The sequence below is a fragment of the Camellia sinensis genome, chromosome 8 (assembly GCF_055761805.1).
Source record: "Camellia sinensis isolate YWXY chromosome 8, ASM5576180v1, whole genome shotgun sequence".
Classification (NCBI taxonomy): Eukaryota; Viridiplantae; Streptophyta; class Magnoliopsida; order Ericales; family Theaceae; genus Camellia; species Camellia sinensis.
This window is the reverse complement of record NC_138968.1, coordinates 158,355,581-158,370,269: the sequence shown is the minus strand read 5'-3', so window position 1 is coordinate 158,370,269 and position 14,689 is coordinate 158,355,581. Positions and strand designations below refer to the sequence as shown.

The following is a 14,689-nucleotide window of genomic DNA, read 5'->3' as shown; positions in this document are numbered from 1 at the left end:
CATGAAAGACCAGGTTGTTCAAGGCCAAAATGAACACAATAGTGAGAACTAAACTGTGCTTGGGGATATACTGTGTGAGCTCTATTCTCTTGGTTTACACAAACGGCTGAACAGTTCAAAACATCATGTTCACTGGTTAGCTAGTAAATCCGATAGTTTCTCACAAGGGAATGTCCAAAACCAAAAGCTACCTATCCTTTGTAGAATATTTTCAATTTTTGTACTCTTTGTAATAATATCATGTTGTTGCATTTTCTCTCCGTCAAATTCCATTCATGTGGGGGATTGTTAGAAAATTGGTTTTATTAGGCTTATTTTGGGCCAACTTTGAGCCCAAAATAAAGTGGGCCCCAAACGTCTTTTGGGGTGGGTTCGAAAAGGTGACGTGTTCGTTGCCGCGTAGCAAGTCACACGGTGAAAACGGTTCGTCAAAACCATTTATGAGTGAATGAGAACTTGACGCCATTTTCAGGATTGTAGAATGGACATTTAAAGAATGAAATATGGGTTTCCTTGAAATGGTTTGTCCCACATTGAAACTTTAAGAGAGCTTTGTTGAGTATATAAGCTCTAGATTACAACACTTGGGTTGGGTCCCAAGGGACACCCCAAGTTTGTAGAAGGGAGGAGTTATGGACAAATGGAACCTTGGCTCAAACCATCACACAAGCGCACACACCGCCGCCGCTGTCGTCTGTCCAATCGAGCCGAGCCGTGCCGTGTCGTGCCGGGTGCGAGTATGGGTTGTAGGTCGGGTCGGTTCTTATATTAATTTTTTGGATAAAATTTATTTGAAATGTTTCCAAAAAATTATTGCGGGAAATTAATTCAAAATTTGAATTTAAATTTTCTGTCCATTTATTTCTAACAGATTAAACAGTCCATACAGGTTTTACATCTGTTTGAACCCGGACAGATTCAAATCTGTCTAGTAGATCTGTCCAGGTTTTTGAATTGCATATGTTCATAGCAGTTGCATATCTGTTAAGCAGTTCGAACATATTCAAACTAAGGTTAATTAGATTCAAACTGCCAGACAGATTCATAATATTCCAGAAAGGTTTTTTAAACTGCTACAGTTTCAACAGATTTAACTACCCAATAGTTATTTGTTGAAACAGTGCAGTATCTGTTCAGTTTAAATACTACACTTGTTCACTTCCTTGGTACCTATTCGGGTCAGTTTGGTTGGCTATAAATACCAACATTTCCAGTAGTGTTCAATGATCCAAAACAGTCTGAAAATTACATTTTGCTGTCCTATTTTCTCCTTTGCATTATTTATTCTTCATTCTAGTTTTAGAGGATATTAAAGAGAGTATAGAATACAAGGTTCTAGTTCGCCAGACAAATTTGTTTGGAGTGCTACTATAAATTTGTGAAGATCATTGTATCTTGGGGGATAGACACCATTAGTCCGTAAGCACCGAAGTGGGGCGAATTTGTCTTAAGGACAGAGTGTCACACACTCGACTTGGTCTTTGAATTTTTAATTCAGTTCGATAAATAAATTCGGTAAGTTATTTATTTATTTGTTTGGTTTTGTTTCAATTTATTTTATTTACACAGAAGATCGTTCCAACAGCTATGAGTTTTAGATGCGAATCCAATTCGAATTGTACCCTTGCAGAGAAGTTTGTGGTGTTAATTATTTCATGTTTGCCACTTCGCGGACTATGTCGGGGATCGAGCTGCCTGGTCAGCTCGCGGGGGTCTAGGGGGCAGTGCCCCTGAAGCAAAAAGTAAAAATGCAGTTGAAGTTGCTTGTTCGCTCAAGCGGCCATTTGTGCGCTTGAGCAGAGAATCTTTGGTTCCAGAAGTTTGAATTGTTTGCAAAAGTACTAGAAGTTATGTTTTTACGCTCGAGCGGAACTTCCTATGCTCGAGCATCAGTCCGCTTGAGCGGTCATTCTTGAGCTCGAGCGGAGATCGCGGATTTGTGTTTCAGTCCAATTTTAGGGTACAACTTCCAGATTTTGTTCTTGGATATTATAATTTTTATTTAGAGCTTTTTTGCTTGTTTCCTTTGATATCTTTGAGAGATTAATCATGAATTGAGTGGATTATATCAAAGGGGTTGTTTAGTTTGTTTTATTCAAAAAGGAGAGAGTTGTTCTTTGGTGAATTGCATGGAATTTGGGCCTGAAGCTTTGGTGGATTCTAGAGTAGCTCATCGTCGTGGATTTGACATCGACGTTGTGGATTCAACGTTGGACAATACAATTCTAAGGTGAAGACGGGACTAGAAAAGACATATAGGGGTCGGTTCGATTCGGGCGTGGATTCACTAGGTAATTGAGAGTACACTTGTGTAATTTCTTTATGTCTTCTTAGTGGATTGTGTTGTGGCTTTTGCGCGTGGTTTTTTTTACCACAATTGGCTCCAATTGTGGATTTTTCACGTAAAATCATTGTGTTGATTTGTCTTGATTATTTGATTGGGATTGTTATTTTTCTTAAAATTGATATATAATCACAAATTGATATCTAGGGGTTTTCTAGTTTTTTCAATAGCAACAAAATTTACTAAACTTATTTTTTCTTTTATCTGTTGAAATTTACAGATATGTTTCATTATCATCAACAACATGGCATCATCAATAGATCAATAACTACCAAAAATGAATAAATAAATAATAGGGAGATCATTTGGCGTGAGAAAGATCATACGATTCAAAAAGAGATCACCATAGACTGCTAGTTCCTTATCGATCTGGATCTAGAGGTCGATGATCGAACTAGAGATGCTAGTGACAAAGATCTAGAGAGATGGCAATGAGCGATGGTGATGTCGAAGAGCGATAGTGAGGAGGCGAAGAAGAGAGAGATAGAGAGAGAAAGACAGGGTTGCGGAGAGCCTGACTGCAACATAACCAACTTGAACAATGAAATCGGCAGCGGCGGTGCCACCGCATTGCCGTCATTTCTAACAATTGGAGCTGATTCCTTATTGATATGGATCTGGAGGTTGATGATCAAACTGAAGACACTGGCGTCAAAGATCTTGAGAGACGACGAGGAGCATCAGTGAAGGCGAGGAGCGATAGTGAGGAGGCGAAGAAGAGAGAGAAAGAGAGAGAGGGAAAGGGGTTACGCAGAGCCCGACGACAACGCAACCAACCTCAACAATGAAACTGGCAGCATCGGTGCCACCGCATCGCTGTTGTCTCTAATAATCAGAGTAGGGACGAAGCGTTGGGGAGAGAGAGTAGAGGGAAGAAAGTGAGAGAGAATATGGGGGCTATAATGAGGGTTTGGAAATGGATTTTCTACAGTAGTTGTATTATCTATATGGGGGTAGTTTGGTTATTTTGTCATGTCCTTATAGACATACTATTTTTTAGCGTGAACTGTTAGGTAAAAGGAATTCAGATTTGGACTTTTGGCCTGAACACCCTATTTTATAAAGGTTGGAGTTTTCACTAACAAAAAATATCTATTAGATATAATGCCTTATCTTTAATAGGACTAGTTACGTTGAAAAATCTAATAATGATAAGGAATATACTTTAAATTAAGAGGGAAACATCATATAATGATAAAGAATATACTTTAATGCTGTGTTTGGTTGGGGAATTTGGGGAGGGATTTGGAAAGGGAAAGGGAAAAGGTGTGTAAAATTATGTGAAATATAAGTATGTTTTATTCATATTTCACCTACCTTTTCCATTTCCCTTTTCAAATCCCTCTTCAAATTCCCCAACCAAACACAGCATAAGAGGGAAAGAGTGAGAGTATAAAAGGTTAGTTGTAAGTAAAAACTTACGAAATTTCACATATGATAGGGATGCAATTTGGATGGTCAACTTGAACAGAGAGTTTAGATGAAAATAAATAATAATAAAAAAATCTTGAATAGAAATTTCAATTTAAAGGATTTTAGAATTTGATGATATAATCTTATAAATTTAATTTAAAATTTGTATATGTTAAGTAATTTTTTGCATATGTTAATTAAATTTGAGTTACTTCAATTGCTCAGATTATAAGGGCTAAAACAATTACAGTAATACTATAAATTCAGACTTAATTATTTAGAAATTACTCAAAATTATTATCTTGTGATTCAAATTCAGTCCACATAGATTTCACACTATATAAATTTAATTTCCATCAAACAAACACCCACCTAAAAACTTTTGGGAGGTTAAGTTTGGGTTTCTAAGTTTTCCAAACAATTATGACTTTAATTTGATGTTCGATGACAGAAATCTGTCAATAGGGGTGTTAAGAAAATGTTGGTGGTCTAAATTATACTATTGCTCTCTGTTTTTTATTTTGAAAAAAAAAATGATCTGATTTGAAATAATTAAAAATAATTAATTATGATTCGATTTGTAAATGAAGGCTTAAAAGAACTTAATAGTTCGAATTGAACAGTTCCTTCATAAGATTTTTGACAATTCACAATTCCATTTATTTAGTATTTATATATAGGGAAGTGATTCATCCCCCGAAAGGGGGACCCCCGAATCCCCCGAAAATCCATTTTAAGTAAAAAAAAAAAAAGAAAAAAAGAAAAGAAAAAGAAAACAGTTTCCAGAAAAGGAAATTAGGGGGATTAGGGAGAGGGATTTTAGGGCTCTAAATCATTTTCCTTATATATAATATGAAGATTTTGACGTGTTTTACGCATTTTTATAAAATTTAATATAATATAGAGAATTATGAAACGCTCAAGCATGTTTGTGAACATTTTTGAATGATTTTATTAGTATAATCAATTTTTGATTGAATTAGTAAAAGGAAATATTATTTTGTGCACTCTTAAAAAAGTGCATATGGCATGTCTGTCATAATAATATCACAAATTTTTGTAACATAAATTATAAAATGACATAATTTCTCATTACAAAAAATATATTTTTTTGGTTCACTATAAAAAAATAAAATTTTAGCTTAAAAGTACATACCATAAATTTGTCATTTGTATCTTATATTCACAAATTAACATAATACAATAACTTCTACTATAAACATTTATAATTTTTATTACATGGACCTTTTTCAGAACGTACAAAATTTTCCTATTAGCAAAACAATCTGGTTTAAGTGGAACAAATATGGAAATTGATTGTGCATTCTAAAATTAGTAGCTGCAGATTAGATTTGAACTCTAAACTCTTTTATTTCCAAACTATAATAAGTGATTGAAGGCACTAAATTCATCAGAAAATTAATGAAACATTCCTCTCTAACTTTTGGTAGTAGAAGATATTCAATATTTTTTTTTATTAGTTAAAATCCCTCAATAATATTAGGGAAAATTAATGTAACATCCCTCTCCAACTTTACAAGCGGGAAAGGTCCACAATATATTTTTTTGTAGTGTAAGGTTCCTAGATCCATCACCCGTAATTACAGACATCAAATTTCTTCTAAACCTACTCTCTCTCTCTCTCTCTTAGTAAAGCAAAGCAAAAACTCAAAGCAACAATGACTCTATGGATGGACAAAGGTTTAGAATCTTTAACCGAAAGTGAGATGGCCATCTTTCTATGATTTCGTTGTTCGTTGTTCCAGTGGAGTTGATTTTGAGTTGTTCTTCGTTTGTTGATTTCGATTTGATTTGTGTAAAGATTCTAATTTCGCATTAGGTTTTGGATTCAGATTTGTGGTTCTCATTAGGTTTTTTATTTTAATTTGTGATTTAGAGATTGAGTTTTTTGTAATTTTGTAGAGATTTTTGTTTTTGAAACATTATTCGAGTTGATTTGGGCAAAAAATCATAGAGGAGAATATGTGATTTGGCTAGAGAAAATCAACAAATTTCTTTGGCCATCACATAGAGAAATTTAGCCCAATATTTTAAAATGTTCACTGTAAAGAAAGAGAAATTCCATAACAGAGAAAATCAAGATGCTAAAGAAAACAATCTGCTTATTATGGGGGTTGTATGCAAATAGTGGTTGTTGGACTTGGGCTTAATAATTGGTTGTTAGGTAGGCTTGGATTTTCTAACTATTTTGCGCTAGTGATCTGATTGATCATGGAATATTTCTTACACTTGTAATTACTCTTCGATTAACAATATAAATATAAGTATATATATATATATATATATATTTAGATCTAATTTTCATTAAATTTGTAATTATCTTCCACAGATTGAAAAATAAAACCCCCATTACTAAGTATGGGGTCTATTATGCACATATATATTTTGGCTTATTTTGTGAAGTTAAATACTAATTTTTAAATTTTTTATATTTTTTATAAAAAAAAATGTAAAAAAATAAAGAAAACATGACTCAAAAAAGTCAAAAAATTAAAAACTTAACTTTTAATCTAATTACCAAAATAGGCTTTTGTGTGCCCTCCTTAGACAAAAGGCAGATTAAAAGCATCACTCATTTAACTTCATAATAACTAAAATTTTAATTTTTTGAAAAATTGTTTTTACTTCAAAAGTCTCATCATTTTTTTCAAATGTGCAGCTCGGTATGGAGCGCGCAATTGAAACTTTGGCCCCGTTTGTTTTGAGAGATAGAATGGAGGAGATTGATAGTGAGGGGGTTAATAGTGAGGGGATTGTTAGTGAGGGGATTAATAGTGAGGAATTGTTAAATTATTTTTATATAAAATAATAAAACAAATAAAAAAATATAAAAAAATAAAAATTATATTAAAAAAAAATTCCCAATATATAAAAAATAAAAAAAATTTCTAATCCCCTCACTATTTTTCTAATACCATCTCTACCTCGTCCTTACCAATCCCCCTTCCTCCTCCTTACTAATACCAAGGGATTACTAATCCCCTTCTTATCTCTCAAAACAAACACTCCATTCTCAATCCCCTCCTCACTATCAAATCCAATCCTCTCCCCATAACCCCAAACAAACGAGGCCTCTATGCGGACAAGCATACGGAGCACACCAATACGAAATGCTCGGCATTTATCTCCAAAGATCAACCATCCTACTAACTGTCACCGGCTTCCTCCTCGCTCTCGTCTACATTTTCTCCGAGCCCATCCTCATATTCCTCAGCCAATCCCCCTACATCGACTCCACCGCTGTCCTCTTTGTCTACGGCCTCATCCCCCAAATTTTTGCCTACGCCGTAAACTTCCCAATCCAAAAATTTCTACAGGCACAGAGCATTGTGACCCCCACTAGTGCATACATATCTGCAGGCACATTAGTCCTCCACTTGATACTGTTAAAACCTTCACCTACTCCACCCGCTTCACCTACTCCACCCACTTCACCTACTCCACTTCACCTACTCCACCTACTACCTATTCTTCTCTTCTATATAATCATTGTGAACATAATAACATAAATCAATCAATAATACATCAATTTTAACATGGTATCAGAGCAAGGTTAAGAACTTAGTATTTTTTCGCTTCACCGGCGGGCCGCAACCTCGCCTTGGCCGCCTGCCGGACCTCAACCTAGTCCGCTTATTTTCTACACATACCTTCCCATGCTACACATACCTTCTCATCATTGCCCAAATCCTCTCTCCTTCGGATGTGTAACCATTAATTTGCTCAACATCTTTGGCATCTGCTTCCAATGCCCTTCTCCTTGCAACATTGACGTAGTGGTCTCTGTGTGTAATTAACACCAGCCCACCCAATCCATCTTGCCTCGCACTCCTTCACACCCAGAAGAGCAGTGACTAGACCCCCACCGCTTCTCTCTAGTGCCCAGGACTCCTCACCTCTTCTAACTGCAGAGACCGGTCACCTATTGGCCACCACCAACAGTCTTTGCCTGAAGGGTCTCCCCTCTGGCCTTTCCCATCCTTCACCAAGCGCCTGTGCAGTCGCGGCCCCTTCCAAATATTGCTCCACATAGGAAGAAGCCCCACAGCTATCGCCTTCTCTCAAGCGCAGTTCAATCCCTTTGTTATTTTCAGTAGCCTCATTTGAATGAGAAGCCTTGTTGCTCTTTCTTATCTCTCTATCTCTCAAGAGCCTTTCTAACCTACTTGTGGGGATGGCTGGGTTGCCGTTGTACTTGTTCCCAGGCATATGCTCAGTCTACAACTAAACCTCCACCACCAACTTTAGTATGCATTCCAGGCTTTCTAGAGACAATGAAGTTCCCTCTCGGTTGCTGAACAATTTCCATACACCTCGTGGTGAACAATTTCCCATGAAAATCTGCCCTCAGCAAAGGCTCCTGCCCACATGGTCTTGTTCCCTTTTCTTATCTTCAATTCACACAAAACCAAAAAAAAAAAAAAAAAAAAAATACCCACGTGATCCCACTAACCAATGCACTTTAATCTCTCTCTAGTCCTTTTTTTTTTTCTCTCCACCAGACCCACTTTAATCATATCCATCATTTCCCTTAATTTATTCCACCCACGTTATTTCACTCTTTTCTTTTATTTTCATATATATATATATATATATATATATATATTTATTATAATATATTTCCCCTATCCCTACCATTGTTAGTGAGCATCACCCGTTTTCCATTATCTTATTATTATTATTTTTTTTTTCTATTCCACCGACAAAAAAAAAAAAAAAAAAAAACATCACACCGATGTTTTTCATATCACCCATCCCCAAATATTTTTATCTATTTTCTTTATCCATTGTTTTATTTTATTTTATTTTTATTATTAAACACAACCACAACACAAAATCACACCAACACCCTTCCACAACCTTGTCATTTTATCCATCTCGGGGATCAACCCCGAGCACATTTCTACAACCAAAAAAAAAAAAAAAAACCAACAACCAACAACCAAACCAAAACAAACCACACCCACAGTGGGATTTTCCCTTCTCTACTCTGCCGCCTGTCTCTTCTTCTTGCCTCCGTCCTGGGCGGCCCTTGCCGGTGCTGCCTCCGTGTTTCCCACGCCACCGAGCACGTTCACTCTCCCATACTCCTCCACTACAGCATATGGTGGACCTCCAAATCGGAACATCACGGTGGCCTTCCGCTTCAGCTCCTTGTTTCCGCCTTTAGCACACTTATCTCTGCTCGCGCATCCTTATACATGCGCTGGAGCAGAGCCAGCTGGGCGTTTAACTGCTGCACCTCATTTGTCCTACTCTGAAGCCAGTGCGACAAGTTTGTGACCGCCGTCATGGTCTCCACACATGACTTCAATGTATACTGATTGGCCTCAATATCTGTTTGCACTGCCATTTTTTGCTCCACAAACCGCATCGGAAAGTTCAACGGAGCAACACCAGAGGTGTTTGGTTGAGGTTCACGGGCCACCGCACCAGTTATCTCTCTTGTTGACTCGTTGAGGTCGGGAAAGAGAGTGAGCAGACCACGGGAAGACGAGGCCATTTTCTGTGTTACAGAGTGTTACAGAGTTTCTCTCTCGGAAACGGACGAGTTTTTCAAAGGCTTTTCGCAGGTTTTTTGTCTCAGCCTCTGCCTCGGCCTCAGCCTCCGTCTTGGTTAAATAGCCGAGGCAGACACGCGCATCGCGCGCCACTTGACGCCAGACGACAAAACGGGTGCGCAAGCCAAGGTAGTCACGCGTCTCGCCATCATGTCCGGCACACCTTTTTATGGATTGGGCACGCCTTTTGATGGCACGCCTTTTGAAAGATTGGGCACACCTTTTGAGGGTGCGACTTTTCCAACGGTCCGACATGACCCCATAAACTGTCCCGACATTTGATTCCGGTTAGCTTTTACCACGGTCTGACATGCCCTCGTCAACTGTTCAGACTTTATCTGCTACAAAGGTCTGCCACAACCATCCAGTGTCCTCTACAACGTTATGACACAACCATCCAGTGTCCTCTACAACGTTATAACACAACCATCCAGTGTCTTCACCAACGGTCTGACACGACCATACAGTGTCTCCTATCCTCTTTTATGTATTAGTCTATTTTCTTGTTTTGTTACTCTCTCCAAACTCAAGTTGGTTAGTTCCTATCCCCCTTGAGTTTGCGGGGGACTGTTAAAACCTTCACCTACTCCACCCACTTCACCTACTCCACCCACTTCACCTACTCCACTTCACCTACTCCACCTACTAGCTATTCTTCTCTTCTATATAATCATTGTAAACATAATAACATAAATCAATCAATAATACATCAATTTTAACAGATACTGAGCTGGTTTGCTGTGTACAAGATTGGGCTCGGGCTTTTTGGCTCCTCACTAGTGTTAAGTTTGTCTTGGTGGATTATTGTGGTGGCCCAGTTTGTTTATATTGTGAAGAGTGAGAGGTGTAAGTATACGTGGGCTGGGTTTAGTTTACAGGCCTTTTCGGGCCCGCGGGAGTTTTTGAAGTTGTCGGCAGCGTCGGCGGTGATGCTGTGCTGGGAGTCGTTGGCACTTTCAGATTCTTGTTTTGCTGGCTGGGTTGCTTGAAAATCCTGAGTTGGCTTTGGATGTTCTCTCTGTTTGGTAAGAAAAAAAAATGTTTTTTGTTTTTGTATTTTTTTAAGGTACATTTCAATAACCGATAATTGTAGTCTTAAATAAATAATACATTAATGGATATATTGCAAAACAAAAACGCTACATACTAAGAAAAATATCCATAATTTAATATATAATGTAGATTTGAACCTGGTGTGATGTATTACACTTAATGATGAATTTGATTTATATATTTTAAAATTTAGATACTTATTAAAAAATATATTTATATATTTTTATGTTCGAAGCATTTTTTATTGTAAAATATCGATTCCAATTAGATAATTATTAAGAAAATAGGAAATGATAATAATATATTGCTATGCAAGCGGAATACAAAATGGCAAAAAAAGTGATATATAGGATTCCACATTTTTTTTTTGTTCTCCAATTTATTATTTTGAGGGTGAATTGTAAGTTACACTCTGTTTGTTTCGGTAGAAAATATTTTCTGAATTTTTTTTAATGTTTGGTATAATAAAAAATGAAAGTCAATGGTTCGTAAACATTTTCCATAATCAAAGGAAAATAAGTTTATTTAGGCAAAATATATTTTCTACTTTTAAAAGGCGGAAAATATCCAGACTAAAAATTTCATCAATGTCACCACACCACTACCATCACTTTCATCTCTGAAAATCCTAAGTGATTCGTGATTAGATCAAGATTAAAATATTTTAATTCCCAATCATTCAAAACACACAATCTAAATCATCAAGCACTTACGAAAGTGATTTAGATTGTTGTTTTCCAAATAAATAATAAATCGACACAAACGATTTTTACGTGGAAAATCCACAATTGAAGAACCTTCAATTGTAATAAAAAATCACGGGCGAAACGCCACTAATCAATCCACTACTGAAGAAGGAAAGATTACAAAGATAACAAACAAATTACCCAACTCATCCAATTTGTCTTCAAACCTTCTGTAACTCTTTCACCAAGTCTTCGTCTCGGAACTGATTAATCTGAAGTTGAATTCACAACTTCACTTGTTGAATTAACGACTACGTACAGAATCAAACTCCTTTGAAACTCCACATTTGAATCTTCGGAATCCACCGAAGAAGACTACTCTTGTATGTAATCAATCAACCTCCTTGATCTATGCTTGTCAATTCATGAGTTTAATACTCATTTAAATTATCAAGAAAAACTCACAAAAAATACTCCAAAAGAAAACCGTAGAAAACCTCAAAGTAAATCCAAAAAACCTAATCCTAGTTTTGGAGTAAAACAAATACTTATAGAAATCCTGAACTGTGAAGCTCGCTCGAGCGAAGACTCTCTTGCTCGAGCGAGGAGCTTATCTCGTGTGATTTCCATAAGTGACTTCGCTCGAGCCATGCAACCTGTGTTCGAGCGTGCAATCAACTCTTTCAAGTTTTTATGCAGACGCAGCACTTTGCTCGGGCCATGCAAACTTCGCTCGAGCGCACATTTATCTCTTTCAGGTTTTTATACAGACGTACTCTTCGCTCGAGCAAGGACTCCTTCGCTCGAGCGAGGAACAGAAAACAGAATGAAAAATTACAACTCAATCAACTCAAGTTTGTTTGCAGGATTGACAAGACTAAGGGACCTAACAATCTCCCCCTTTGTCAATTTTCGGACAAAACTTTCCAACACAATGTCCTAAACAAACGAACGAACTAAACAAACCAACTATAAAACTAGAAAATGAACCAGCTACCAAACCAATCTTGATGGAAAAACAATCTGCACAAAATAAACGTGGAGAGAATTGTTATTCATCATAAGAAACCATCAAAACTTAAAAAAAAAAACAGAAATATCAACATCTATAAAACCCAACCAATCATATAGCCCATACACAAACCAATCCAGTGCTATCTGCAAAGAAAACATCATGAGTATGTAAAAAACATATGTTCGAAAAACATATAAACATCATGAGTATCCCATATTCATCACCCCAAAAAGATACACAATCCTGCCTGCAAAAACAATCTGAGTATCCCAAACAAACATATATACAATCCTGCCTGCAAAAACAATTTGGGTATCCCAAACAAACATATATACCCCCAAAATGCATACTCCCCTTTTTTGTCCGGGAGTGACCAAAAACAGTCAGATACACCATCATAAAACTATCGAAGAAAATAAACCAAAACTATCCAGAAAATCATAGGCCAAAAACTAGAAATGTGAGGAAGATGGCTGCTGCAACTGAAGTATGGAAAGAATCTGAGCAAGCATGGTACTCTGTTGATCAAGTCGGCCGTCAAGGGTATCGAGTCGGGCATCCAAGTGATTAAGGCGACGAGTGACTGACTGCTCAAACTGCTGCAGCTGGCCACAAAATGATCAAGGTCGCATCTTAGGTAGATCAGGTGGACCTGCTGGGGCTGCATCAACCTCCTCCTCCTCCTCCTCTGCGAGTGGATCATCACTTGTATCAGATATCCCAACCCCCGACACCCCCCTAACATGTGCTTGACTTTGAGAAACTGTTAACTTGGTGATGGGTTTAATAGGATGGGCAAACTTATCATCATCAAGAGTGGGAACACCAAGAGAAGAGAGAAAACGAGTGAGGAAACAGCCATGTGGAAGACCCAAAGACTTACGACCCTCATAAACCGCAATCATTTTGGAAACTATCATGGCCGGTAGATCAATGGGAAGTTTGTGATCGATGCAATACAACACATAACCTTAATCTTGGGTAATGTGAGAAGAATGGGTGGTGACATGAAGATTAGCACACACAATGATATTAAGGAGACAAAACCTAGGAATAAGATAATTCTGTTGAATGAGTGCCCCAGCGATCCAAGTCCGGGTACAACCACAAAGTTCAGACGTAACTTGATCAAAGTCAATACCAGAACGAGTAAGGAGAGGAAACCGAAAATCTGGGACTTCGGGAAGATCAAGAAATAACCGAAAAACATCGCCAGTGATTGTAAACACCCCATTTTTGACCGACCTTAAGACTCAAACGTCATTGATTGAGCGCTCAGTGATTGCGTATGTTGTGCTCGTTCTGAGGTTTCGGAAGTTTTAGCAGAGAGCCTTACCCCCGGACCTCGGGACCCTTTTGTGCTTTGCCTCGGTTTACGAACTAGGTTCCGTTTTCTCTTCCCGAAGGAAGGGAGAGGTCTCGCAGACCATCTCTCAGTGGCCATAGGCTACTTTTCATGGTCGTAGGCCACTGTTCCCGTTTGGAGACCAGTTTTCGATTTTCGGAGCCGTCGGCCGTGCGCCTCAGTTTGGGACCGCTTAACTTTCTCTTTTTGCTCTGATTTTTGGCACACACCTTGTTTCCTCTGCCTAGAGGGACACTGTGGCCCGAGAGACCACCTTTGGGGTCGCACGCCACTTTCGGTGCCTAACAGCTTGTTTTTGGGTCACCCGGCTACGCATTTTGACCCCCGAACCTTCGTTTTGCATCCGTCTTGGTTCATTTTTGGCATGGACCCTATTTTCATTGTTTGGGAGACCACCTTTTCTCCTTGGAGACCACTTTTCTCCCCGTTTGTCGATTTTCTGGCTTTCTTATCGGGAAACTGGTTTTCTTGGTTTTTGGGCCACATTTACTGGTCTCCCACCCCACCACTAGCTTGCATTCAATTAGGAGACCATCCCTAGAGGCCACCGACCACCCAAATCAACTTGACCCTTTTGACCCTGGTCGGCCAGCTTTCTGCAGATTTGTCTCATTGAGTTGCTTCCAGCTGGGCCAGCTGGGAGGCATTTGCTCCATCCTCCATACACGTGTATGGAGGATTGACCCTCTTGTTTTGGCTTCTTAAAGAAGCTTGACCCTTTGGTCCAAGCTTCTAAGAGAACCTTGAACCTTTCTTAGCTTCTTGAGGAAGCTTGACCCCTTTGCTCTAGCTTCCTCAAGAAGCTTGACCCTTTTTGCTTTAGCTTCCTTAAGAAGCTTGGCCCTTTGCTCCAAGCTTCCAAAAGAAGCTTGAACCTTTGTTCTCCTATAAGAGAAGCTCTCTCCCTCATTAGAAAAGGTTCAGATTTTTTGGCTAAGGCATATGAGAGGGTAATTTTTGGAAAAAATTGGGCCGAGCTGTGAGTTGTGCTTTGTGGCCCAAAGCACGAAGGACTGGGTAAAAAGGCCCAATAGAAATGTGAAAGTTACTCCGGTTCAAGAAAGATATAGTTACTCCGGCCCAAGAGAGGTAAAGTTACTTCGGCCCAAGATGATGTAAAGCTGCTCCGGTCCGGAGGCGACTTGGAGTTAGGCCAGTCTCAGAGATAGTTCGGTCATGATGTATTTTGGGTAGGTCGGTCGGAATGTTGCTATTCGGTAGATCGGTCCA

General features: G+C 38.3%; 1 pseudogene; it reads left to right on the top strand.

Annotated features, from left to right (window-relative positions):
• LOC114263923 (protein DETOXIFICATION 40-like) overlaps positions 1–14,689 on the top strand; it is a 115,316-nt pseudogene that overhangs the window by 54,437 nt on the left and 46,190 nt on the right.